This window comes from Callithrix jacchus, chromosome 7 (assembly GCF_049354715.1).
Source record: "Callithrix jacchus isolate 240 chromosome 7, calJac240_pri, whole genome shotgun sequence".
In the NCBI taxonomy this organism is placed as follows: Eukaryota; Metazoa; Chordata; class Mammalia; order Primates; family Cebidae; genus Callithrix; species Callithrix jacchus.
This window is the reverse complement of record NC_133508.1, coordinates 139,902,888-139,927,500: the sequence shown is the minus strand read 5'-3', so window position 1 is coordinate 139,927,500 and position 24,613 is coordinate 139,902,888. Positions and strand designations below refer to the sequence as shown.

Below are 24,613 nucleotides of genomic sequence, written 5' to 3'. Positions count from 1 at the left end.
TGTAGTCCATTATGAGAGCTTTGTTTTGTGAAGATTTTCTCTCAATTTTAGCTTTAGCTTGGTTTTTCATTCTTCTACAGTGTTTTTTGCATAGAAAGTATTAATTTTAATAAAGTTCAATTTACAAATTTTTTCTTTAATGAATTGTGATTGTGCTGTTGCACCTAAAAAGTCACTCACAAACCCAAAGTTACCAGATTTTCTATGTTATTTGCTAGAAGTTTCATAGTTTTGCATTTTACTGTCAGGTCACTTTGAGGTCACTTCCATGAAGTGTGTGACTTAGTTTTCCATTGGTTATAACAGAATACCTGAAAGTTGGTATTTTATAAAGAATAACAATTTATTTCTTTAATAAATTGTTGCAGAGACTGAGAAGTGCAAGGTTGAAAAGCTGCATCTGATAAGGTCCTTCTTGCTGTTGGGGACTATCTGCAGAATCCTGAGGTTGCACAGGGCATCATATGGAGAGGGGACAGAGCAAGATGTCTTTTCATCCTCTTCTAAACTCACCAGTCCAACTCCTTCTTAAAGGCCCCATCTATCCATATTGCCACATTGGAGATTCAGTTTCAATACGAATTTCAGAAAGATAAACATTTAAACCATAGCCTTCTCATGACACCCCAGACGTCATGTCCTTCTCAAGTAGAAATACATTTATTTCACCCCCATAGCCACGAAATCTTAACTTATTCCAGCACCAACTCCATATTCTAATGTTCAAAGGCTTATGTGCAAGCTGTGAAATCAAAATAAATTATCTGCTTTCAACATGCAATAGTGGTACAGGCATAAGATAGACATTTCAAGTCCAAAAGAAACTTCAAGTCCAGGCCCCAAGCAAGTCTGAAACCCAGCAGTGCAGACTTAAATTTTGAATCTGGTCAATAATCTATCTTACCAAGGGCCAACTCCCGGACACATTGGAGTAGGGGGTTATGCACCCAACACCTCAGGGAAACACACCCCTATGGTTTTGTTCGATGCAACACATGTGGCTGCTCCTGCTTGTTGGAGTCTTGAAGCTTTTTCAGGTGAGCATTGCATGCTGCCAGTGACACCACTGTTCTTGAGACCTAGGTGGTCCTGCTCTCATGTTTCCACTAGGCATTGCCCTGGTTGGGGTTCTCTGCAGCAGCTCTATCTCATCCTTTTGTTCTGTATTTCTCTAGTGGCAGCTCCCTTCAGCGGCTCGATCCCAAAGACATGTCTCTCTCTGGAGCCCGAGGCTTTCTGGCACATCAAATCTGGGTGGAGTCTGCTAAGAATTCATAGAGCCCCAGTTGGGGCAGCCAAGAAGCCCTATGCTGGAATTTGGGGAAAAGTGCCCCAAGTGAGCAATGGTCAGTGAGCCTGTGGAGGGTGTCTCAGGCCCATCTCAAAATCATTCTGGCTTCATAGGCCTTTGTATTGACAGGAAGAACAGCTTAGAAGATCTCTGAAATACCTTTATAGTCTCCCTTCCATTGTCTCGAGAAATAGCATCTGGCTTCCATCAATCCATATGAACATCCTTGGCAGTCTCTAGGCTAAGGCCTCGGTTTTCCTTCCGAACTTGCTTTTTCATTCTTTACATAATCAGGCTGAGAGTTTTGATATCTTTCCAAGTTGCTTCTCTTTTTATTATGAATACAATTGTCGAGTTATTTTATTCCTCTCATGGGTTAATGTGAGTAGTTAAAAGTTAAAAAGGCAACAGCTTGAATACTTTGCTACATGGATATGTTTTCTACTTGATACCCTAGTTCATCACTCTCAAGTTTGGCCTTCAACAAAGCCCTCAGACATGAACACAGTTCAGTCAAGTGTTTTTTGTCAATTTATGACAATGATGGCCTTTACTTAAAGCTTCCAAAACCTTGTTCCTCAGATCCTGCCTGACTGGCCCTCACTATCAACATTTCCAACAACATTCTGATCATAACTAACTCCTTAGAGTTAAACAGCATCTGAAGAATTCCAAACTTTCCTTAGTCTTCTTGTCCTCAGAGCCCTTACCAACATTTTTCTTAATGCTGCATTTACCAAAATGCAGGCTTTTTATAGCCTATTCCTCCATATTCTTTCAGCCTCTGCCCATTACCCAGTTTCAAAGCTGCTTCCACATTTTCAACAATGCAGATATCAGTAAGGACATAAGGAATATAAAAAGCAAGGAACCATGACACCTTTAAAAGAACACAATAATTCTCCAGTAACAGGTCAGAAAGAAAAAGAAACATTTGAAAGACATGATAATGAACTTGAAATAATGCTAGTGAAGAAATCTAAAGAAATAAGGAAATATTTTATAATATGAATAAAAAATTCAAGAAAGAGAAATATTAAAAATAAAAAAATAAAAATCCTGGAAGTGAAGAACTCAGTGAATGAAAGAAAAATATAGTCAAGAGCTTCAACAATAGACTACATCAACCAGAGAAAAATAATTTTTGAACTTGAAACAGATCTTTAGAAATAATCCAGTTAGACAATAAAATACAAGTAAAAAAATAAAGGAAGTCTACGTGACATATAGGACACCATAAAACAAATACATTTTTAAATATGGGAATATTTATGAGGAGAGAAAATGAGAAAGGCATAAAAATTCTATTTAACAAAATAATAATGGAAACTTTTCAAGTCTTGGGACAGTTATAGATATATAGATACAGAAAACTCAAAATTCTCACAGAAATTTAAGGCAAATTATCAAACTGTCAAAGGTCAAAGAATAAAACAGGAAGAAAACATTGTCAAGTCACATATGAGTAAATTTCTATTAGACTACCAGCTGATTTTTAAAAACAGAAGCCTTACAGGCCAGGAGACAATGATATCATATATTCAAAGTTCTGAAAGAAAAGAAAAACAGCCAGCCAGGAATACAGTATGTAGCAAACTATTCTTCAAAAATGAATGAGAAATAAAGTTTTTCCCAGAGAAGCAAAAACAAGGAATTCATCACCATGAGACCAGCCCTACAAGAAATGTTTGAGGGAGTCCTATACCTGAAATTGAAAAGACAATATCTACCATTATAAAAATACATAAAAATATATAAAATTCAGTAGTAGAGAAGACACAAAAGTGAAGTACTGAAAGGAATCAAATATTATCACTACCAAAACAAAAAACCCACCAAATTGTAAAAATAAGCAATAAAGGAGAACAACAGGTCTTTCTGTGCCTGGATTATTTTACTTAAGATAATGGTCTCCATGTTCACCCATGTTGTTAAAATTGACAGGATTTTATTCTTTTTTATAACTGAATAGTAATTTTTTTGAGATAGAGTCTTGCTCTGTCACCCAGGCTGCAGTGCAGTGGCACCATCTCAGCTTATTGCAACCTCCGCCTGCTGGGTTCAAGTGATTCTCCTGCCTCATCCTCCACAGTAGTTGGGATTACAGGCACCCATCACTGTGCCTAGCTAATTTTTGTATTTTTAGTAGAGATGGGGTTTCCCCATCTTTGCCAGTCCGATCTCAAACTCCTGACCTTATGATCCACCAGCCTCGGCATCCCAAAGTGCTGGGATTACAGGTGTGAGTCACCATGCTGGGCCTATACCACATTTTCTTTATCCATTTATGCACTGATGGGCACTCGGGTTGATTCCATATGTTGACTATTATGAATAAACACAAGAATGCAGGTATCCCTTTGATATAATGATTACCTGTCGGTTGTATAATTATTCAGTAGTGGGCTTGCTGGATTGTATCATGTAATGGTTCTATTTTTAGTTTTTTTGTAAAAGCTTCATACTGTTCTCCATAATGGCTGTACTGGTTTACATTTCCACCAACCAGTGCACAAGAGTTCCCTTTTCTCGACCTCCTTACCAGCATTTGTTATTTTTTGTCTTTTTTATAATAGCAGACAATCAGGAACATCTCAGAAGTGTTTATAATAGAAGATAGAGAAGGCATTAATGTAGAGGAGAAACTGGACGGAAATACAGTTGATTCTTGTTTATTCACTGTGTTTTGTTCTATAAAGTCACCAAATACATGGAATTAGAGAACACTGAACCACTGTTTTAAAGAGAAATACAGGGTCAGATTTCTACAAGTCTCTAGTCACATTGTTTTTTCAATTGATTTAAAACATAAACTTGTTTTAAGTGTATTTCTTTTCAAAGAAACTTTATTTAGTAAATATAGTTGGTTCATTAACATCGAACTCACAGCACTGTAACTCAGATCTAAAAATGGCTTATCAAACACATCTATTTTCCTTGTAAGGCACATCACACACTTCTTGCACTTAGGAACACTAGGTAGTACCTTAGCACTGTGATTGGAGTCAGCAGAATAAGAAAGAAAAAAGGACAAAATGTGAAAAAATAGACTGCAAAAATGAAACTTGTTCAGCACATGAGAGCTGAAACCAAACGCAGAAGATCGTCTGCCTCAGCTGAGATCATGAACGTTGGGTGACTCCAACTTTTTGCCATTTTGTGCATGTCTGGAAAGGACTGTAAGCACCACTATCGCTGATGTGAGGGTTAAAAATAAACTGTGATGACTTGTCAAATTTGCAAATGTGAAATCTGAGAAATCTAAGAATCAACTGCATCTGGAACATAAAGAGCCAGCATGTGAGCATATAGCTACTTGTCCTTTCTCCCACTGGCAATATCTGCACTATATAAATCAACCAACTTTCCGTAAGTCCAAGTTGACTGCCCTATCCTTGTTAATCTCAGTTATGATAAGAAGACCTAAATGTAGCTTGTTGGGGAGCTCAATGTTACAGATATAGGACATAAAATTGGAAATAGCCTAAATGTTAAAGGGGGACTTGTGGCAATAATTTATGAAATACTCTTTAAATTGATATCCTCTGCAGTCAGTCAGTATGATGATATGAATCTATTAGGTTTCCCCAGTGTGGACATATTCTTATGTATGCTAAATGATAAATTCAATTCAGCACACAGCATGATATGGCCCACTTCAGTGACATGTTAATTTAAATGAAATATATTTTTCTGTGAATTAGGCTGAAGAGATTCCAAAAATTTTCTGTCATTGTCATTCCTGGACAGTAAACTTTGAGATGTTTTAATCAGTTAATTTCTATTTGGCTATCTTGATTTTCTGTTTTTCTAATGTTAAATTTTCTCTGTACATTTAAAAATAACCATGAAATAGAAAAAGTCTAGGTGATTAAGATTAATTCAATGAACTGTTCACCATAAGTCTTATTCAGCATTGCCCATATGTGAAATTGTTTGCTTTCCTCCCCTACCATTTCTGTTTTCCTGTCATTTCAGTTCACATTTCTGGTCCTTCAAATCACATCAAAGTGTGACTGTTAGTCAAAAACAGGAGAAAGCTGAAATAAATTCACACTGAAGTGTATAAACACTTGATGCTTCTTACATTGATAAAATCTAGAATTTGAAGGCTTTTATTATAAACCAAGTAAGAACATTATACAAATGACCTTTTTTGACCTTTAAAATAGCCCTGTGGAATTGGTAAATATTATTTCCATTTTTCATAAATATGCAACACAGAAACAGTAGAGAATTTTCTTTTTCCAAGCATACACAACTACTGAGGGTTGGAAGTGAGATTTGCAGTCAGGAGAACTATTTTCAGTGCCCATACACAGACCACTGTGCCATTTCGCTGCCTCTAATAAGACCTTATGTTCTCTATTTCATCATCAGAGTTGAATTTAAAGGACATAGTCTCAAAATAGGCTTTTTTCCCATCCTGAGAAGAAGAGCTATTGGGCAGGAGGAAAAGGATTGGGGTGGGTAGGCAAGCTGAAAAGGAAGAGAAGGAAATAAAATCTCCTAGGAAATCTTGAAATCATCTGGAGGTTCTAGTTGTTATAGTCTACTTTTCACGTAGCAAGTTAGGAAAAAATATCAGTAGGCATCTCATATTTTGTGCTTATAAACTTAGTTGATTAATGATGTTAGCTAAAGAGTATCAACCAGCAAAAGCACATTTGCTCTAGGAAATCCCAAGATCCAATCACAAAGGGATATTTATAGGAGAGCACAAGAGATTTTTGCTGTTTATGTTAAGGACTGTATGTCTTGGATGATGGTTTTTCTTTACTTCAGAACAAGGATTCCAAAAATGCACATACTATGAAGACAATATAACAGAAAGAGGCCCATAATGTGATAAATTCCAGTCTGTTTCAAGAACAAACTATTATTAAATAAATTATCTTTAAAAAATTTATGAAAGCAGAGTACCCAGTCACAACCACCTATCATTGGCTAAAAAAAGAGAGGGTATGTAAAATGTGTGCCTGCTAGAATTATATTCCAGATTTCATATTGGAAAATACAATTTGAAAATTACATTTTTAATGTTCTGATCAATTCAAAGAGAATAAGTAGTGAGGAATAATGCCGTCCACTTGCCCCTTCGATGATTATTTGTTTTGTGCTGCTAAGAACACATTAAATTGTGTAACATAGTTGAAAGCTATCGAAAAAAATTTTCTAATATACTGATGACATGTTATTAGCACACACTCTTGTTACTATCATTTATCTAGTACCAACTGTGTACCAAACATGTGGAACATCATTACCTCCCAAACATCTCTACCGGTAGTTTGATTTTATTGCGCATTCACAGTTTAGACAACAGTGTCTAGTGAATAACATTCTTTGTGTATTTACGTGTGTATATATATATGTATAGACATGCATTGATGTATATATTTATATATACATATATACACATACCTGTCTATATATACATAGATACATATAATTATATATGTATGCATAAAATCTTAAGTTATACATTTATATTTTATATATCTTCCAAACCTCTACACAAGGCTTATAGAATATTCTTTCTGAATTTCAGCCATATCTGAAAAATCTAAAATAAATTCTCTACATTAATACCTAAGTTTCAGGAGTTCAGTTTGTCTTATATTTTTAACTATCAATACCAGTAGTTACGTTTTTTAACCACTATAATGCCAATAAGAACAAAAATTAATAATGAGGTAGCAGATGAAGCAACAATAAAAATCAAGGAAGCTAAGGCAAGAATAAAAAGAAAATTTAAAATAGAATGTATAATTTAAGCCGGCAAAAGTAAGTCAAACAAGTGGGACACAGGAAGAGGATACAAAAAAAAAAAAAAGAAAAAAAAAGAAAACATGAAATATCTTATGATGTAAATAAGACAGCAGGAATGATTCCTAACATAAAAGGACACTTAAAATATGATGAATTCAAAAATTAAATACAGATGTTTCCTGACTTATATGCCTTAAAGTATGATTTTGCCTTTATAATGGTGTGAAAGCATACACATTTGGTAGAAACTGTAGCCTCATTGTAAGTAGAGGAGTATCTGTACAGAATCTAAGATAGTATCAAAAAATAGAATAAAATCTAAGTATATGTGGTCCACAATGAAAATAGATAGGTTGGAAATAAACATATGTGCAAATATACACCAGGTAAATATAAATAAAAATAGAACTAGAGTTTTAATTTTAATATATATTATTGTGTTCCTGGATAGGAAGATAGAAGCCTTTCCAGATTTTCAAAAGAAGAATAGTAAGGCTGGAAAGTTTGGTAGGGTTAAAGGAGAAACAATAATAAGATGAGATTATTCCAAAAGTTATAACTTCAGGAAGGTATTATGATTCTTTGATTAGAGAAACATAAAATTAAAAATAGTGTTGCCAAGTGCACAATCACCCTCTGCAGCTGATACTGAAAACATGGCCATCGCCGGAACCAGAGCCGACAGTTCTGCTTTTGATGCAGAAGCCTCTATGTTTGCATTTGTCCACAATTGCTGCTCTCAAGGCTGCTGCAGTGGCTGCTGTTGCTGCTATTGGGGATGGAGCCCAAATATTCTCCTGCTGAGACACCTGAGGGCCTCATGGCCATCAACGATACTAGAAACTTGCTCTTTGAAGGAAACCCAGAAGTCTGTATTTGTCTGACACTATTCTTATTAACAAAAGCGCTAGTGGAAGAAAAAATAAAAGAAAATATGGTTATTTTCCTCTACTTCCAACAACCATTCTGTGCCTCCCGTTGGAACTTCATGGGAATCCTTTTTACAATGGTTTTTGAAAATTCATTGTGTAGGTTTTCAAACCCATACTATAGAGAAGTAATCAGGCTGGGTAAAAATAAAATTTAGAACCAACAAAAGCCACCATAGCCCACCATTTTTAGTAATCAGCACCCATTCTTACCAACAATGCAATAGACCATACATACAATATGACAAATTCTCTCTAATATGATTCAGCTACACCTTATGCAAATTAACATAGTCTTAATGCCCAATTCCATTATTCACCATTTCTGTCACCAGCGGATTTAACATCTCATCTAGTTCAATGAAAATTCAAATTAATTATCCTATAATTTAAGAACAAAATTGCAACATAACCAACACTAACACTGCGTCTTGAAAAAAAGATGAATAATAAAAAAGATAAAAGTAAAATAATTGGTAAATATTAATAGTATATTTAGTACAAGGAATCAGATAGGAACAGCACTGAAGTTTTCACTTAAGAAACAACTGCATAGATCTATGTACAGGGTTATAACTATATTAAATTAATAGTGAAATGTTGGAAAGAATGTAAGTGTTGAAAAACAGAATATTGATTAAATGGTACAACCACACAATCATGTACTATGCAGCTATAAAAAGAAATAAGAGTCATGTCCATGCCCAGTGGCTCACTCTTGTAATCCCAGCACTTTGGGAGGTAGAAGTGGGTTGGTCACTTAAGCACAGGCGTTCAAGACCAGCATGGGCAACCTGGGGAAACCTTGCCTCTTCAAAAACTACAAAAACTAGCCAGCATGGTAGTACATGCAGGTAGTACCAGCTGCTCTGGAGGCTGAAGTGAGAGGATTGAGTGAACCCTAAAGATCACGGCTGCAGGGAGTCATGAGCATGCCACTGCACTTCAGCCTGGCCAACAGAATGAGCCCCATTTCAAAAGAAGAATAGTTTCTTTCAACTGATGTCTTAGAGACATACAGTTTAGTTTTAAATGTAAGGTGCATATGGTATATTCAGTATGATTATTTTAAATAAGAAATAAAGGAAATTAGATAATATGTTATAGATACACACCCAGTGTTGGTTTAAAAATGAAGAAAAATATGAAACAAATAACAATTTCTAAATATGGGATAACATATTTAGAATATCTTGCATAACAAAACCATCTAAAGAGTTTTTGCTTTTGATTTACTAAATAAAATTATCTTTTCGAACTTTAAATAATTTACAAATGTCTAAAATAAAATAAAAACAAATGATTCCCACCATATACCAAACAGTCAACAAAACTCAGAGCAAGGATTGATCATAAGTAACTTTAAAATATGGGATTTTGACTGTAAAATTTTAGTGAAATATATTCTAACAGCAAAAGGAAGTAGAAGAAATAATCTTTATATGGTAATTTTAAATTTTGTATTGATATTGAAATGGTTTAGAAATTTTTTACATTATAATTTATAGCAGATCAGTTATACTTTTTGGATTATGATTTTCACTGTAAAAGGTGAAGATACGATCAACTTTTAAGTACAAAATATACAGCAGTGATAAAAAATTGATATAATAGTTAAAAAAATTAAAAATACAAAATATATAGCCCTGACCACTAAATTGACCTCAAATCAATGCCAACCCCAGGAGCAAATGAGTGCTCCTAAAGCTTACATTTGAATCTCAAATATAATTTCTTCAAAGAGGTAACCAAGAGTCTTTGGAGACATGACTGATTGCGGGTTTGAGTCAGGTAAGTGAGACAGTTTGGATGTCTATCTCCTCTAAATGTCATATCAAAATGTGAATTCCAATGTTGGAGATGGGGTAAGGTGGGATTGTGTCATAGGAGAGAAAACCTCATGAATGTTTTAGTATCATCCCCCTGGTAACAAATGAGTTCTCCCTCAATCAGTACACAGAAGTCTTGGTTGTGTAAAAGATTCTATGACCTCCCTTTCCTCTCTCTTGCTCGTGCTCTCACCATTTGACATGCTGACTGACTGCCCCTTTGCCTTCTGCCATGATTTCAAGTTTCCTGAGGCTCTCACCAGAACATGAGAAGATGCCAGCATGATGCTTCCTGTACCTCTTTTCTTTATAAATTAAGGAACTAAGACTGTAAAATATAAGGTGAACCTTCTATATCATTTTTGTACAAAAAAGCAAAGAAATTTCCAAAGGAAAAAAAAGTTAGGGTCACATGATAAGGATCAGGAGCCAGACTGCAGGGTAAAATTGTCACAATTTGCCCAACTAATAGTGACATAAACAATTACAAACATAATGAGTCAATTAAAATCTATAATTATAGAATGATACTTAAAGAAATCTAGAAAAAAAAACACTATCAAAGTGACCAGTAAAACATCTCTTTTCTTTCAAATTGCATTAAAATATGTATTAAGTATATGTTTTCCTTTTGTTTCTACACTTTACAATAACTGAGTAAGGATACTTTATATGGGAAAACTCCACTTTAATAAATATTTCAGGAGAATATTGCTGAATTTATTGGTAAAATTAGAAATTCATTATTGCTCTACAATAGTTAATAAAATTTACTTATACCATGATTATCAATTGAAGTGAAAACAATTACTTATAAACTGTCAAAGTAATGCCACACAGTTACCCTCTAGTCTCAAGAGAGGAAAAGGAATCATAATGGAGGGTTCCTTTGTCATCATCCTGCTTCTAGAGGTCAATATTAGCATCATCAGTAGTAAGTACATCAGGTAAGTCCCCCATAGTAATCTATAGCATCATTTATGATGCATTTTATGCAGGTGTGTTTAACTTAATTCTATCAAACCTTTAAATGTGAATAGAGAATAGCTAAACAACCTAAATGACATCACTTAGTAAACCAGATATTCTATAAGATTAAAGATATATATATATTTTTTTAATTATACTTTAGTTCTGGGGTGCATGTGCAGTTTGTGCAGGATTGTTACAGAGGTATACACATGCCATGGTGGTTTGCTGCATTCATCCCCCCATCATCTACATTAGGTATTTTTCCTAATGTTATCCCTCCCCAATGCCCCCACCCCGCTATCCCTCCCATTGCCTCCCTACGCCACAACAGACCTGGTGTATGATATTCCCCTCCCTGTGTCCATGTATTCTCATTGTTCAACACCCACTTATGAGTGAGAACATGCCCTGTTTGGTTTTCCATTCTCCTGTCACTTTGCTGAAAATGATGGTTTCCAGCTTCATCTATGTCCCTGCAAAGGACATGAACTCATTTTTTTTAATGGCTGCACAGTATTCCATGATGTATTTGTGCCATGTTTTCTTTATCCGGTCTATTATTGATGGGCATTTGGGTTGGTTCCAAGTTTTTGCTATTGTAAACAGTGCCGCAATTAATACAAGTGTGCATGTGTCTTTATATTAGAATGATTTATAATCCTTTGGCATATAATGGGATTATATACCAGTAATGGGATTGCGGGGTCAAATGGTATTTCTAGTTCTAGATCCTGAGGAATCACCACACTGCCTTCCACATGACTGAACTAATTTACACTCCCACCAACAGTGTAAAGCATTCCTATTTCTCCACATTCTCGCCAGCATCTGTTGTCTCCAGATTTTGTAATGATCACCATTCTAACTGGTGTGAGAGAGTATCTCAATGTGGTTTTAATTTGCATTTCTCTAATGACCAGTCATGATGAGCTTTTTTTCATATATTTGTTGGCTGCATAAATATCTTCTTTTGAAAGCATGGTACCAGTACCATGCTGTTTTGATTACTGTAGCCTTGTGGAATAGTTTGAAGTCAGGTACCATGATGCCTCCAGCTTTGTTTTTTTTTTTTTTCTTTTGAAAGTTATCTAAAAATACTACTGGCTCTTGTGGAACCTTCTCTCTTTCTTTTCTTAAGATTTTATTCTATGCTAAAACTTTTTAAATATCTCTGTGAATGTCCTGCTGTGTCTCAGTTGATGATGGGTTCCTTTCACAGGGGTTTCTGTAATCTAACAATGTAGGATTTAATTAGTTAGTTTCTTTGTTTAGCTTTTACTTTTCTATACAAAGTGTGTAGTGTAAAGTTAACCCTCCAAAACTGCAGGAGAGATGTACTGGGAATAAATAATCAAGGGAATTTTTTTTTTCCCCATAATCCTATACCAGGCCCAAGACACAAGATTTCTTAACCTGTTTATTATTGGGCCAATTTACTACCAAACCCCCTTCTATTAACTTTAAAAATTATTATCATTTATAATTTAGACAGAAAAGAACCTTGGCAGAAAAAATAATCAGAAAGTGACAAAGTAAAACTGCAAATGATGCACTAAGGTCTGGGAAGAGTCATAAAGTGCTAGGATTAAGAGCCATGATGCAGAAGTTTTTATTACTCTAAGACTACACACACTTCACTCTGAATGAGGCAACAAAGGAATACAATAATGAAGATAGAACAATTGTTCTTGATTGAAAAAGAATATGAAAGTCTATGGAGTCTGGCTGCTTCTCTCTTAAAATATTTTTCTATGTAAGGGAAATATGCTTTTAAATAGTAGTTCTTCATTATGACTGTATGCTGGAATCATCTAGAGAGTATTAAAAACTACTGATGACTGCTTTCCATTCTGAGTTGCAAACTTAAGTGGTCTGTATTGTGTCTGGAGCATCAGAACTTTTTTTAAGCTTTCCAGGTGATTCTAAGATGGAGACAATTGTAAAGCCACTTGCATGGAAGGCTAGAAAAAAAAAAGGTTTGAAAATAAATTTAAGCCAAAAGACATAGAAGATCATGTATGGTGCCTTCAAAAAATCGCTGGACATAGGGAAGGTCTAATTGAGATTGGATGCGTGCTTAATTTATAGTGCTCCAACCAGCATAATGGTTTAACAGTATAAACAATGTCGACACATATAATCACACAATCAAGGAAAATTCTGAGGTTAGTATATCTATTGGAACCTCAAAATCAATTACAACTCCAAATATTCCTATGACCTAGGTAAAAATGGGTACCTAAATTGTCCAATAATTTCACTTAAACAACATAGACCTAGTTATTTTACATTGCCCATATCTATTTTACAATAAAGTCTTCATGTGAACCAAAATCTTTATCCATGCCATGGATGCTTCAAAATAAAGTTAATGCATGAGACAAAATTGCAATTAATGCAAACATTCTATAATAGATGTGAGGAACAATGTATGTCACTTTCGACAGCTTTGCTTTCCAGGTGAAGTAGTTTTTTTCCTTCCAGTTTAAAGGCAAACATAAAAATAAGATTTTAATTAGTAAGCTATTGACCTAATGGCTTTTTTGTGTTGGTTTCTTTTTCAACTAATGACAAAATCAAATTATTTGATGCATTGTAAAATATATGTTCTAGAAACTGTTATGTCTTTAATCACTACTCTCATAGAATGGTAACTGCTTGGTTATGGGTTAAATCACACAACTGGATCCCTCATGTTTCTTGAATAGCAGTATGCTTTTGCCTGATCTCACACTACTATGAAGAAATACCTGAGACTTGGAAATTAATAAAGGAAAGAGGTTTAATTGACTCACAGTTCTAAATGGCTGGGGAGGCCTCAGGAAACTTACACTCATGACAGAAAGCAAAGGAGAAGCAAGACATTTTCCTTACAGGGCAGCAGGACAAAGTGAGTGCCAGCAGGAGAAATGCCAGATGCTTATAAAACCATCAGATCTTGTGAGACTCACTAAAGATAACAAGAACAGCATGGGGGAAACTGCCCCCGTGATTCAATTATTTAATACCTCCATCTGGTCCTGCCCTTGACATACAGAAGATTATGGGGATTACAATTCAAGGTGAGATTTGAGTGAGAACACAGAGTCAAACTATATCACAGTGTTTCTCAAATTTAAATTTTTATTAAGAAAAAATTATAAATCATTTGATATATTTTTATTAAAAACAATTAAAATATAGACATAAAATTAAGTGTAGGTTATGATATCACCCTTTTATAATTTTTAAAGCCAAAATGATTTCACAAATTAAATATAACAAAGCCAAACAAAACCATTTCAAATTAGTAACATTAAAAAATACATATTTTACTAAGAACAAGTGTCATTTTAACACAAATATTAATGCCTTAAGAAAAAAGGTTTACTCCTTCTTTGGCTTTTCTTTATTACCTTATTAAACTTCATTTATACCAGCAAACATAACTATTAAAATCACTGCAAAATCCTTTGTTTGTATAGTGCATCACAAACATAAAATCAACCTCTGATTTTATCTCTCTATCTCATAATAACCAGGAAATTGAATTTAGAAAAAATATAACAGTAAACACAAATATTATGGGCCTTGAAATTATATTATAATCCTCAATAGTAAGGCAGCTATCAGATGTGCAAGATAGAATAATATTACTTTTGTTAGATTTTAGTTAAAAAGAAAAAGCATATTTTCATGAAGAATTCAGATAATTCTATGATACATCTCTTACTCTGTTTTACAAATAATGACATAATTAGCCACAAATAAGAGGTGGTAACTTGACTTATTGCTCCAAAACTCATAATACTCAAAGACAGTAGTATTTTATCCACACAGGTTCTTAATGTAAGTCTTTGATAGTTGGCTATTTCTACATTTAATTTCTTCTGATACAAAATAGAGATGATAGCATTATCAAATTTGGCTTCTTGTTAGTCATGATAAACATGTGTCATAAACACCTCGTTGTATTCTAACATATATTTAATCATAAAAACAGATTGGAGTTTTGACTTCATGAAGATCTTCCCCATTGTGAACTTAGAGAAGTTCAAAAATATATTTCTAAACTTAATAGGTGTCAGAAATCACACAATATTTAGAGAAAAGAACACACAGAACATCCCATCAGAAAAAGATAATCACATATTAAATAAAATGTTAAATGCAGTAACTAAAAATGAATTTGATAAAATGCCATTGTTATTGGTTTCTTTTTGTTTGGTCACCAATATAATGTTAAAATCACTCAGGGTAAGGAATGGTTATTTTAGCTACATATTTCCATACTATTTTCCATTTAGATAAATATTTATGTTTACATCTCTTAAAAACATCACTCGGCTGGGCGCGGTGGCTCACATCTGTAATCCCAGCACTTTGGGAGGCCGAGGCGGGTGAATCACGAGGTCAAGAGAGCGAGACCATCCTGGTCAACATGGTGAAACCCCGTCTCTACTAAAAATACAAAAAATTAGCTGGGCACGGTGGTGCGTGCCTGTAATCCCAGCTACTCAGGAGGCTGAGGCAGGAGAATTGCTTGAACCCAGGAGGCGGAGGTTGCGGTGAGCCGAGATCGCGCCATTGCACTCCAGCCTGGGTAACAAGAGCGAAACTCCGTCTCAAAAAAAAAAAAAAATCACTCAACTCAAAAAAATCAAAAAAGGCTTATGCATCAACAGTTAAACATTTATTGAGAACACAATTTAAAGTAAAATAATATCTAAAAGCTGGGAAAAAAATCACATTACCACTTTATACTCAGCATAAGTAGGTTTCCATGATTGTTTGACAATGGCTTAGCCAGACTCATCAGTTTAAGTATCTGCCTACCCAAGCAACCACAATATTGAGAGTAGTTTTCTAAAATTTTTAGCACAATATTGAGAGTTGTTTTCTAAAATTTTCAGTATTTTTTATGACTATTAATGTCCAATAAAATCTGAAATTACCTTTGCAAAACTGAAGTTACAAGTTGCTCATTTTATACTAATTGTCCATTAGGGAGAGAACAACAAACAAACAAAGAAAATTATTTCTGCTAAAGATTATCTATAATTTCTGTTACTTCTTATCATAAAATGAATTAAGGTAAGAAGTAATAATACCAGAGACTGGTATCACAATTTTCTGAAATTTCACCTGCCCTGTTTAAGACTTCATTTCTTTGGATGTGTTTTTAATATTTAATTTACTTTTATACTTCTTAATTTAATTTAATATTTAATTATTATGAATGCCTAATAGTTGTACATATTCATGAGGTACGTGTGACATTTTGATAGAAGCATATAATGTGTAATTATCAAATCAGGGTAATCAGAGTATCTATCACCTCAATCATTTATCATTTCTTTGTGTTAGAAACATTCAAATTTCACTCTTCAGTTATTTTAAAATATACAATATATTATTATTAACTATAATCACCATATTGTGCTAGTGAATAATAAATTTTATTCATTCTATCTAACTTAATTTTTGTACCCATTAGTCAGTTTGTCTTTTTTCTCTATCCACTTCCTAATGCTTTTCCCAGCCTCTGGAAACCATAATTCTACTCTCAAAATTCATGAGTTCAGTTTTTTTTTTTAGCTCCCACATAGCAGTGAGAACATGTAATATTTGTCTTTCTGTACTGGCTTATTTCACTTAACATAATATCATTCGGTTCCATCTATGTTGTTGCAAATGACAAGAATTCATTCTTTTTTATAGTTGCATAATTTTCCATTTTGCATATGTGCTGCATTTTCTTTCTTCATTCATCCGATGATGGAATTTAGGGTTATTCCACACATTGGCAATTGTGAATAGTGCTTCAGTAAACATGAGAGTGCAGAGATCTCTTTGATTTGCTGATTTTTTTTCTTTTGAATACCTTCCTAACAACTGATTTGCTGGATCACATGGTAGTTCTATTTTCAGTCTTGTAATGAATCTCCACACTGTTCTTCATAGTGGCTGTACTAATTTTACATTCCCACCAACAGTGTATGGGGGTGTTTTCCTTTCTCAGCATTCTCACCAGTGTCTTTTGAATAAATGCAATTTTATCTGGAGTGAGATATCTCATTGTAGTTTTGATATTCATTTATCAGAAGATTGGTGATGTGGGGCATTTTTCTCATAAACCTGTTGGCCATTTGTAGGTCTCCTTTGAGAAAATCTGTTTAGAAGTTTTGCCCATTTCTTAATTAGATTATTTTTTTCTTATTTTTTGAGCTCTTTTATATTCTGTGTATTAATCCCCTGTCAGATGAATAGTATGAAAATATTTTCTCCCATTCTATGAGTTGTCTCTCTACTCTGTTAATTATTTATTTTTCTACACAGAAGCTTTTTAGCTTAGTGTGATTTTGCCTGTTTTTGCCTTTCTTGCCTGTTCTTTTGCGGTCTTACTTAATAAATCTTTGCCCAACCAACATCCTGGAGGGTTTTCTCGATGTTTTTTTCTAGCAGCTTCATAGTTTCAGGCCTTATATTTCAGTCTTTAATCGATTTTGACTTAAGTTTTATATATGGCAAGGGATAGGGGCATAGTTTCATTCTTTTCTTATGGATATATAGTTTTCTTAGCACCATTTATTGAAAAGATTTACCTTGCTCCAGTGTATATTCTTGGCACCTTTGTATAAAATGGGTCCAGTGTAGAGATATAAATTTATTTCTGGATTCTATATTCTGTTCTACTGATCTATGTGTCTATTTTGATGCCAGTACCATGCTGTTTGGGTTACTATAGTTTTGAAGTGTAATTTGAAGTCAAATAATGTAATTATTCTAGCTTTGTTTTTTTGCTCAAAATGGCTTTGATTATTCTGGGTCTTTTGTGGTTCTATACAAATTCTAGGGTTATTTTTTCTATTTCTGTGACGAATGTCATGAGTATTTTGATATGGATTGCACTGAATTTATAGATTGCTTTGAGTAGTATGAACATTTTAACAATATTGATTCTTTAAATCCATGACCATGGAATAGCCTTCCATTTGTTTTGTGTCCTTTTCAATTGCTTGCATCAATATTTTGCAATTTTCATTATAGAGATCTTCCACTTATTTGGTTAAGTATATTCCCAGGTATTTTATTTATCTGTAGCTACTGTTGGTGGCATTACTTTTGGTTTTTCCTTTTTATATTGTTCACTCTTAGCATATAGATATGTTTTTAATTGTATTTATTGACTACCATAAATATTTATTGAATCATTGTAATAGTAATTGAAATGCCCTGTTTGACTTCAACAGAGAAAGGATTTTTTTTGAAGTGCATTTATTTATTGGTATCTTTAAATGAGCTTAATAATCTGATAAGGAGTATAAAGCTACTTTGTTTTCAGAAAGCATGAATATTCATTCTTTATCACTGTTCCTCTGTTTTTCAAAGTTTCAATTATTTCAACTTTTTAAGCACTCCTATATCAACACCTATACCAACTTCTATATTTATATTTGCTTTTAAGTAATTCACTTGAATTCTAATAATCTCTCTTATCACTTAACATATTTTCAAGACCCTGTATTAATTTTTATTGCTCTTATAGTGTATGCAACTAAATGAAGATAAGAAGAAATTCTATTCAATGCCTCAATCAATCTCCTCTGAAATTCATGCCATTGCCAATTGTCTATCCTCAGTCACACTGGGAAGAAGACACTAAGATCAGTGTTAATCCATACCCCTAAACCTAGATCAATAAAGACATCCATCCCAAGGATCTGCTTACCCGAAGCAGAAGGTACTAGACATCATATGTGATAATATCACTTATTTTACTAGTAAGTTTGTTGAATTCCTGTGGAATAGACTAGTGTGAGAGTTTGAAAAACCGAGGGTCACAAGAATAGGGGTGATCCGCACAATTTCTTTGTTTTTCCCATATAGAACCCCACCAGATTCTCACAGTGAGGATCTAAAAAAAATCTTCTGGTGTCTATGGCAGGGAGATAGGAAGATAAGACATTGAAAGTCCCCCAGATTCTTTACCCAAAGACCTATTCTGCAAGGAAACAGATTCTGTTAGCCCATTATATGAGAACCTTATTTGATCCCGCTACCTTGGAGAATTTCTATCCAACTTTGTCCTTCTCTGACTTTCTTATCTCAATTAAGAAAAACAACAAAAACATACACAACAGGGAGCAAAATTCAGAAAAATATATTGTGTCTGTCTGCCATAGCCCAAGAAAAAAGCAAAGTACAATGAAGAGAGAGAGGCAAAAATAGCAAAGCTTATATCCCTGGAGGAGAAAGAGGAATACTGGTAAAACCACATTCCAAGACATAGGCCCCTGAGCATACTGAGATTTAATCTGAAAATTAACACTTAATTTTAATAAAAAGACTTCCCTCTTTCAAACCCTACCACCAAACCACACAAAGCCTCCAGTGGATTGCAGTGGAAGAGTTTCCGGAGTCAGACTCGATCTGAGGAGCAGTACAAACAGAAGCCCTTCTCCTTAACCAAAAAAAAAAGAAAGAAAGAAAGAAAGAAAGAAAAAGAAAGTGACAGAAACAAAGACACAAGAGAAATTTTAATCTGAACTCCTAGCACATTATCATAAATCTTTAACTAAAGGCCTACTGAGCTCAATATCCATTATTCATACATGTATGGCTTTCAACAAAAAACTACAAGACATATCAAAAGGCAAGAAAAAAAGTTTGAAGACTCAAAGTTATTATCAGAACCAGACTCAGATAGGACATAATATTATCAGAAAATGAATTTTAAAATAATCATTATTGATAAGGCCTCCAATGCAGGAAATATGCAAGAGCAAGTGGGTAACGTCGACAGAGAGATATGAACTAAAAGTAAAAAATTAAATGTAAAACTAGAAAGAAAAAAAAGTAAGATAAATGAAGAATTTTCACAATGAATTCCACAGTTCACCCAGTGTACACACACACACAAACACACACACACACACAGACTATAAAATTGAAGATTTGTCAATGTTAACTTCTAAAACAGAAATGAAAAGAGTAAAAACGGTAAAACAACTAGAACAAAACATCCAAGAACTGAGGTCCAATATAAAAAGGTGCAAAAGCAACAAAATTGGATAAACAGAGAGACTAAGGAGAGAATGGGACAGGAATATTTGAAGTAATGATTGAGAACTTTCCAAAAGTAATGATAGAAAACATTCTGTAGATTCAAAAAGTTTATAGAACACTGAGTAGGATAAATACCAAATAATACACACTTAGGTAATGGTATTCAAACTTCTAGAAAAACAGAGAAATAGAGAAAAACTTGGAAGCCAAAAAGTAAAAAAAATCATTTTATTAAAAAAAAAAAAACAAATAACTATGGCTTGAATGCTCATGTTCCCCCAAAATTTATATGTTGAAATACTAACCCCCAAGTTTATGGTATTAGGAGGGGTATCCTTGGGACATGATTAGGTTATAAAGACAGAACTCTCATAATTAGCATTAGTATTCTTACAAAAGAGAACCCAGAGACCTTTTTCCTTCTGCCAGGTAAAGACACGGTGAAAAGATGGTTATCTAGAAAGGAGGCCCTTCCTAAACGTCAAATTTGGTTGCACCTTAATCCTGGGCTTTTGTTTTTTATTGTTTTGTTTTTCAGACAGTGTCTGTCTGTCACCCAGGCTAGAGTACAGTGGCATGATCTCAGCTCACTGCAACCACTGCCTCCCGGATTCAAGCAATTCTCTTGCCTCAGCCTCCCAAGTAACTGGGATTACAGGTGCCTACAACCACAATCGGCTAACTTTTGTATTTTTAGTAGAGATAGGGTTTCACCATGTTGGCTAGGCTGGTCTCCAACTCCTGACCTCCAGTGATGCCCACCTCAGCCTCTCAAGGTGCTGAAATTACATGCATGAGCCACAATGCTGGGCCAACCTGTGACTTTCTTCAGAATTGCAAGTAATACATTGTTTATAAGCCACTCAGTCTATGATATTTTATTATAGCAGCCAGAAAAAAACTAAAACAATACAACTTATATATGAAAGACAGTGAAATGAGATATTTAGTGTTGAAAGAAAAAAAATAAAACCACAAACTTAGAATTATTCTTCAAATGTGAGGGACAAATAAGGGCTTTTAAAAAAAAAAATGCCAAAAAAAAAAAAAAAACCTGAGGGAATTTGGGAATTTGTTACTAGCTAATTTGCTCAGGAAAGAATGTTAAAAGAATCTCTTCAGGCAGGAAAGACTATAGGTCAGAAAACGGCACCTATCTAAAGAAAAAAAAAAACAGTATCAGACCGAAAAATTGCAGGTAAAATGCAAATATTTAATGTATTATTCTTAAACATAACTGCTTAAAGAAATGACACTAACAACATATTGAGTGACTGTTAAATACAGATAAGTGAATCAAATGTCAACAGTGACACAAAGGATGAAAGAAAGAATGGGACGACTCTGTTATAAGGCACCTGTGCTACAAATAAAGTGGAATAGTGTTATTTGAATGTACACAAGATTATTAAAAATGTACATTGTAAGCTCTAAGGCAATCTTTGATTTACTTAGAAATATAATTAATATACTAATAAAGGAGATAAAATAGAATTATAAAACGTTATCGATTGAAACCTAGGAAGTCAGAAGGGATATAAAAAATCTAAAGATGAATACAATGAATAGAAAGCAATTACTAAAATGGTAATTTTAAATCCAACTATGTCAATTATCACTTTACATTTGAATAGTCTAAACACTGAATTTAAAAAACAGATTACTGGATTGAATTTTTTAAAAAAAACAACTATATGTTGTCTATAATAAACCCACTTTAAATATAAAAATATTTATAATTTATGTATATTACTTAAAGTTAAATATAATCTTCAAGTTAAAACTAATAATATGGGAAATATATAGCATTATAACAGTAACAAAAACAGCACTGGAGTGCTGTTTCAAATATTCATTTGAAAAAGATTTCCAAACAAAGAGGATTATCAGAAATAAAGAGAAGCATATCAAAGTAAAGGGGTCATTTGTTCAAAGGGAAATAACAAGCCTACATATGTGAGCGCCTACCAACAGAGCACCAAGCTATGTATGGCAAAACTGAGGACTGAAAGAAGGAATAGAGAAATCAACTTTTTGTTGGAAATTTCAGCACATCCCTGTCAATAATTAATATGTCAGGTAGGCAGAAAATGAGTAAGGAGATATATGACCTGAGCAGAAGTATCAATCAACTCAATCTGCTTGATAATTATAGAATGCTTCATCCAGCAGTAGTAGAATTCACATTCTTCTCAAGCATAAATGGCATATTCACTGGTAGATTATATCTTAGCTATTAAAAACATTTTAATGATTTTAAAAGAATAGAAAGTACACAAAGCATGTACTTTGATTATTGAAATTCATATTAACAAACTGAAAAAGGGAAAAAGATCATATTAAATGATGGAGAAAAGTTTATCACACATTCATGATAAAAACTGTCAGAAAACCATAAATAAAAGCATTTTTTAATAAAGGATATATATAAAAAATCAATGGTTAACATCGTGGTTAATAAGAGACTGAATACATTCCTCTTAAGTTCAAGAATTAAGCAGTATGTCATCTATCAATACTCATATTAATGACATCAGCTGAACATCCTATCTAGTACAATAAAAAGAATTTAAAATGACATACAGATTCAGAGGAAAAATTAAATGTGTCCTTAGTTTCAGGTGACATGATTGGCTATGTAGAATACCTCAAAGACTATAGGAAAACTAATACGCCGAGTATAAAAAGTTCACTGAATACAAGGTCAGTATAAAAGGTTGTTTGCTTTTTTGTGATATGACAAATAACAATTGGAATATACATTTTAAAAAATAAGTACAATGTACAATAACAGCAAAAAGTTATTATTTTTAAATATAATCTCTAAAGCATCTGTATATAAAAAAAACCACAATCAGGAAATAACTCAAAGATTTAGGTAAAGGAAGAATTATTCTCTATTCATGGATTAGGATGCTCAATATTGTTAAGTTGTCAAGTTTTAAAATACTATAGACATCAGCAAACAGGTCTGAAAATGTATATGGAAGCTCAAAGCATGTAGAAAAGCAGGAAAACATTTAAAAAGAACAAAGTTGGAAGACTCACAACACTTAATTTCAAGACTTAACATAAAACTAGAATAATCAAGACAGATCATTACTGGGGAAATAACAGTCACATAAATCAATGGAACAGAATAAAGAGACCACAAATACGTCTATGCAAATATAGTCAACTGATTATTGACAAAAGCACAGAGGTTTAATGGAACAAGGTAAATTTTCCCACAAAGGTACTAAAACAATTGGGTATCCATGTGGAAAAAATTGGATCTAAGTACAGACCTCACAATTGTACAGAAATTAACTCAAAATAGGCTATAGCCTGAACAATATCCTAAAGGAAAACACAGGAGAAAATTTGAGTGACCTTGGGTATTGAGGTCCATTTTTAGATACAACATTAAAAAATGTTTCAGGACTTTTTCTTAGTTTAGCTAAACACAGAGTGCTTTTCTGTTCCTTGGCCATGAACATTTAGGCTCTTCACGAGACCTGGATATTTTTCTGTATTCTAATGTCACAATATGCGAAATTATCAGAAGCCAGTATTTGAGAGCACATGTCAACGTCCCACAGCTTATTACAAACCATCTTTTAAAAAGCATTAAAACAAGGCGACAACTCTCTGTGAATAGCAAAATGCAAGAGTAGTTACAGTTAGAAATATGACTGACAAAGAAGTTTGGTTATCTCCGTGGTTTACGATAACTTAACATAACCCTAATTATATTTGGTAGCATATACTCAGACATTAGAATTTTAGAAATCTCATACAATTTTGGAACATATATTAGCATTATTCACAAAAATATAACCTAGAGAAGACTGAGCATCATTTTGCCGTCCCATGTTCCTCAACATGTCAAATAATCCTGTTCACTCCTCTTTTCTAGATACTTCAGGGGCCCTCTGAAGTATTCAAAAAGCCAGCTACCAGAAAAGACAATTTTAAAACTGAAGTTTGATTTTGGAAAGTGTGTTAAATGTTCGAGGTTTAAAACACTTGATATTATAAAATAGAATTCCAGATTATCATAAATTACTTATTTTGCCAAAATGATGACTCAGAAATTTTAAAGAAGCAAAAACCTTGGATAACCCTTTATAAATTTTGCCAAAGAGCAGATTAGCACCTGGGAAAAACCTTGTTATTCTTTTATTTGAATGCTCAATTTAGAGAAAAAACCATGTAACACCCTTTTTGGAATTTAGTCAATATTTTCACACACAGAGCCTCTTCTGCAAGATTAATTTTCACAAGCCTTCCACCACTTCCTGAACCTTCAGCATTTTCCTCATTTAACTTAGCACAGTCCTTTAACACTAGACACAAGTTTACACTTCCCTGCCTCCATATAACCTTTCACTAAAAAACGCATTTCACTGTTCTTACACACCTTGCATGTAAATCTATTCCTAGTAGTTTCAATTAACTTCCAGCATGTTTAATTTTAAGGTAAAACTTGGTAAGTTGTTTTCATTGTGTGCTAACTGCAGCCAGGGTTTGCCTTCTGAATTAAGGGTGTGGTTAGTTCATCTATCTCCAGGCCTTACCAGTTGTGAAGCCAACAAGTCAAATCGTTCTCAAAACCCGAAAAGCAGTTTGTAACCTCAAAACACTTAGCAAACCTTGCATCTGACCTGCATTTTAACAATAGTTTTTAGGTCCATTTTTATTTTTCAACGATTAAAGTCATGTAAACTGAAAGTTACCATGGCCTTCACCTTCACTTAAAAAAGGCATTTGATCGAAGCACTTGAGTTTCT

The 24,613-nt window shown here is 33.7% G+C and overlaps 1 long non-coding RNA gene across 2 annotated transcripts in view; it reads right to left on the bottom strand.

The window, feature by feature from the left end:
• LOC128928233 (uncharacterized) overlaps window positions 1-24,613 on the bottom strand; it is a 143,447-nt gene that overhangs the window by 53,688 nt on the left and 65,146 nt on the right. The gene's annotated exons all lie outside the window — the stretch shown is intronic.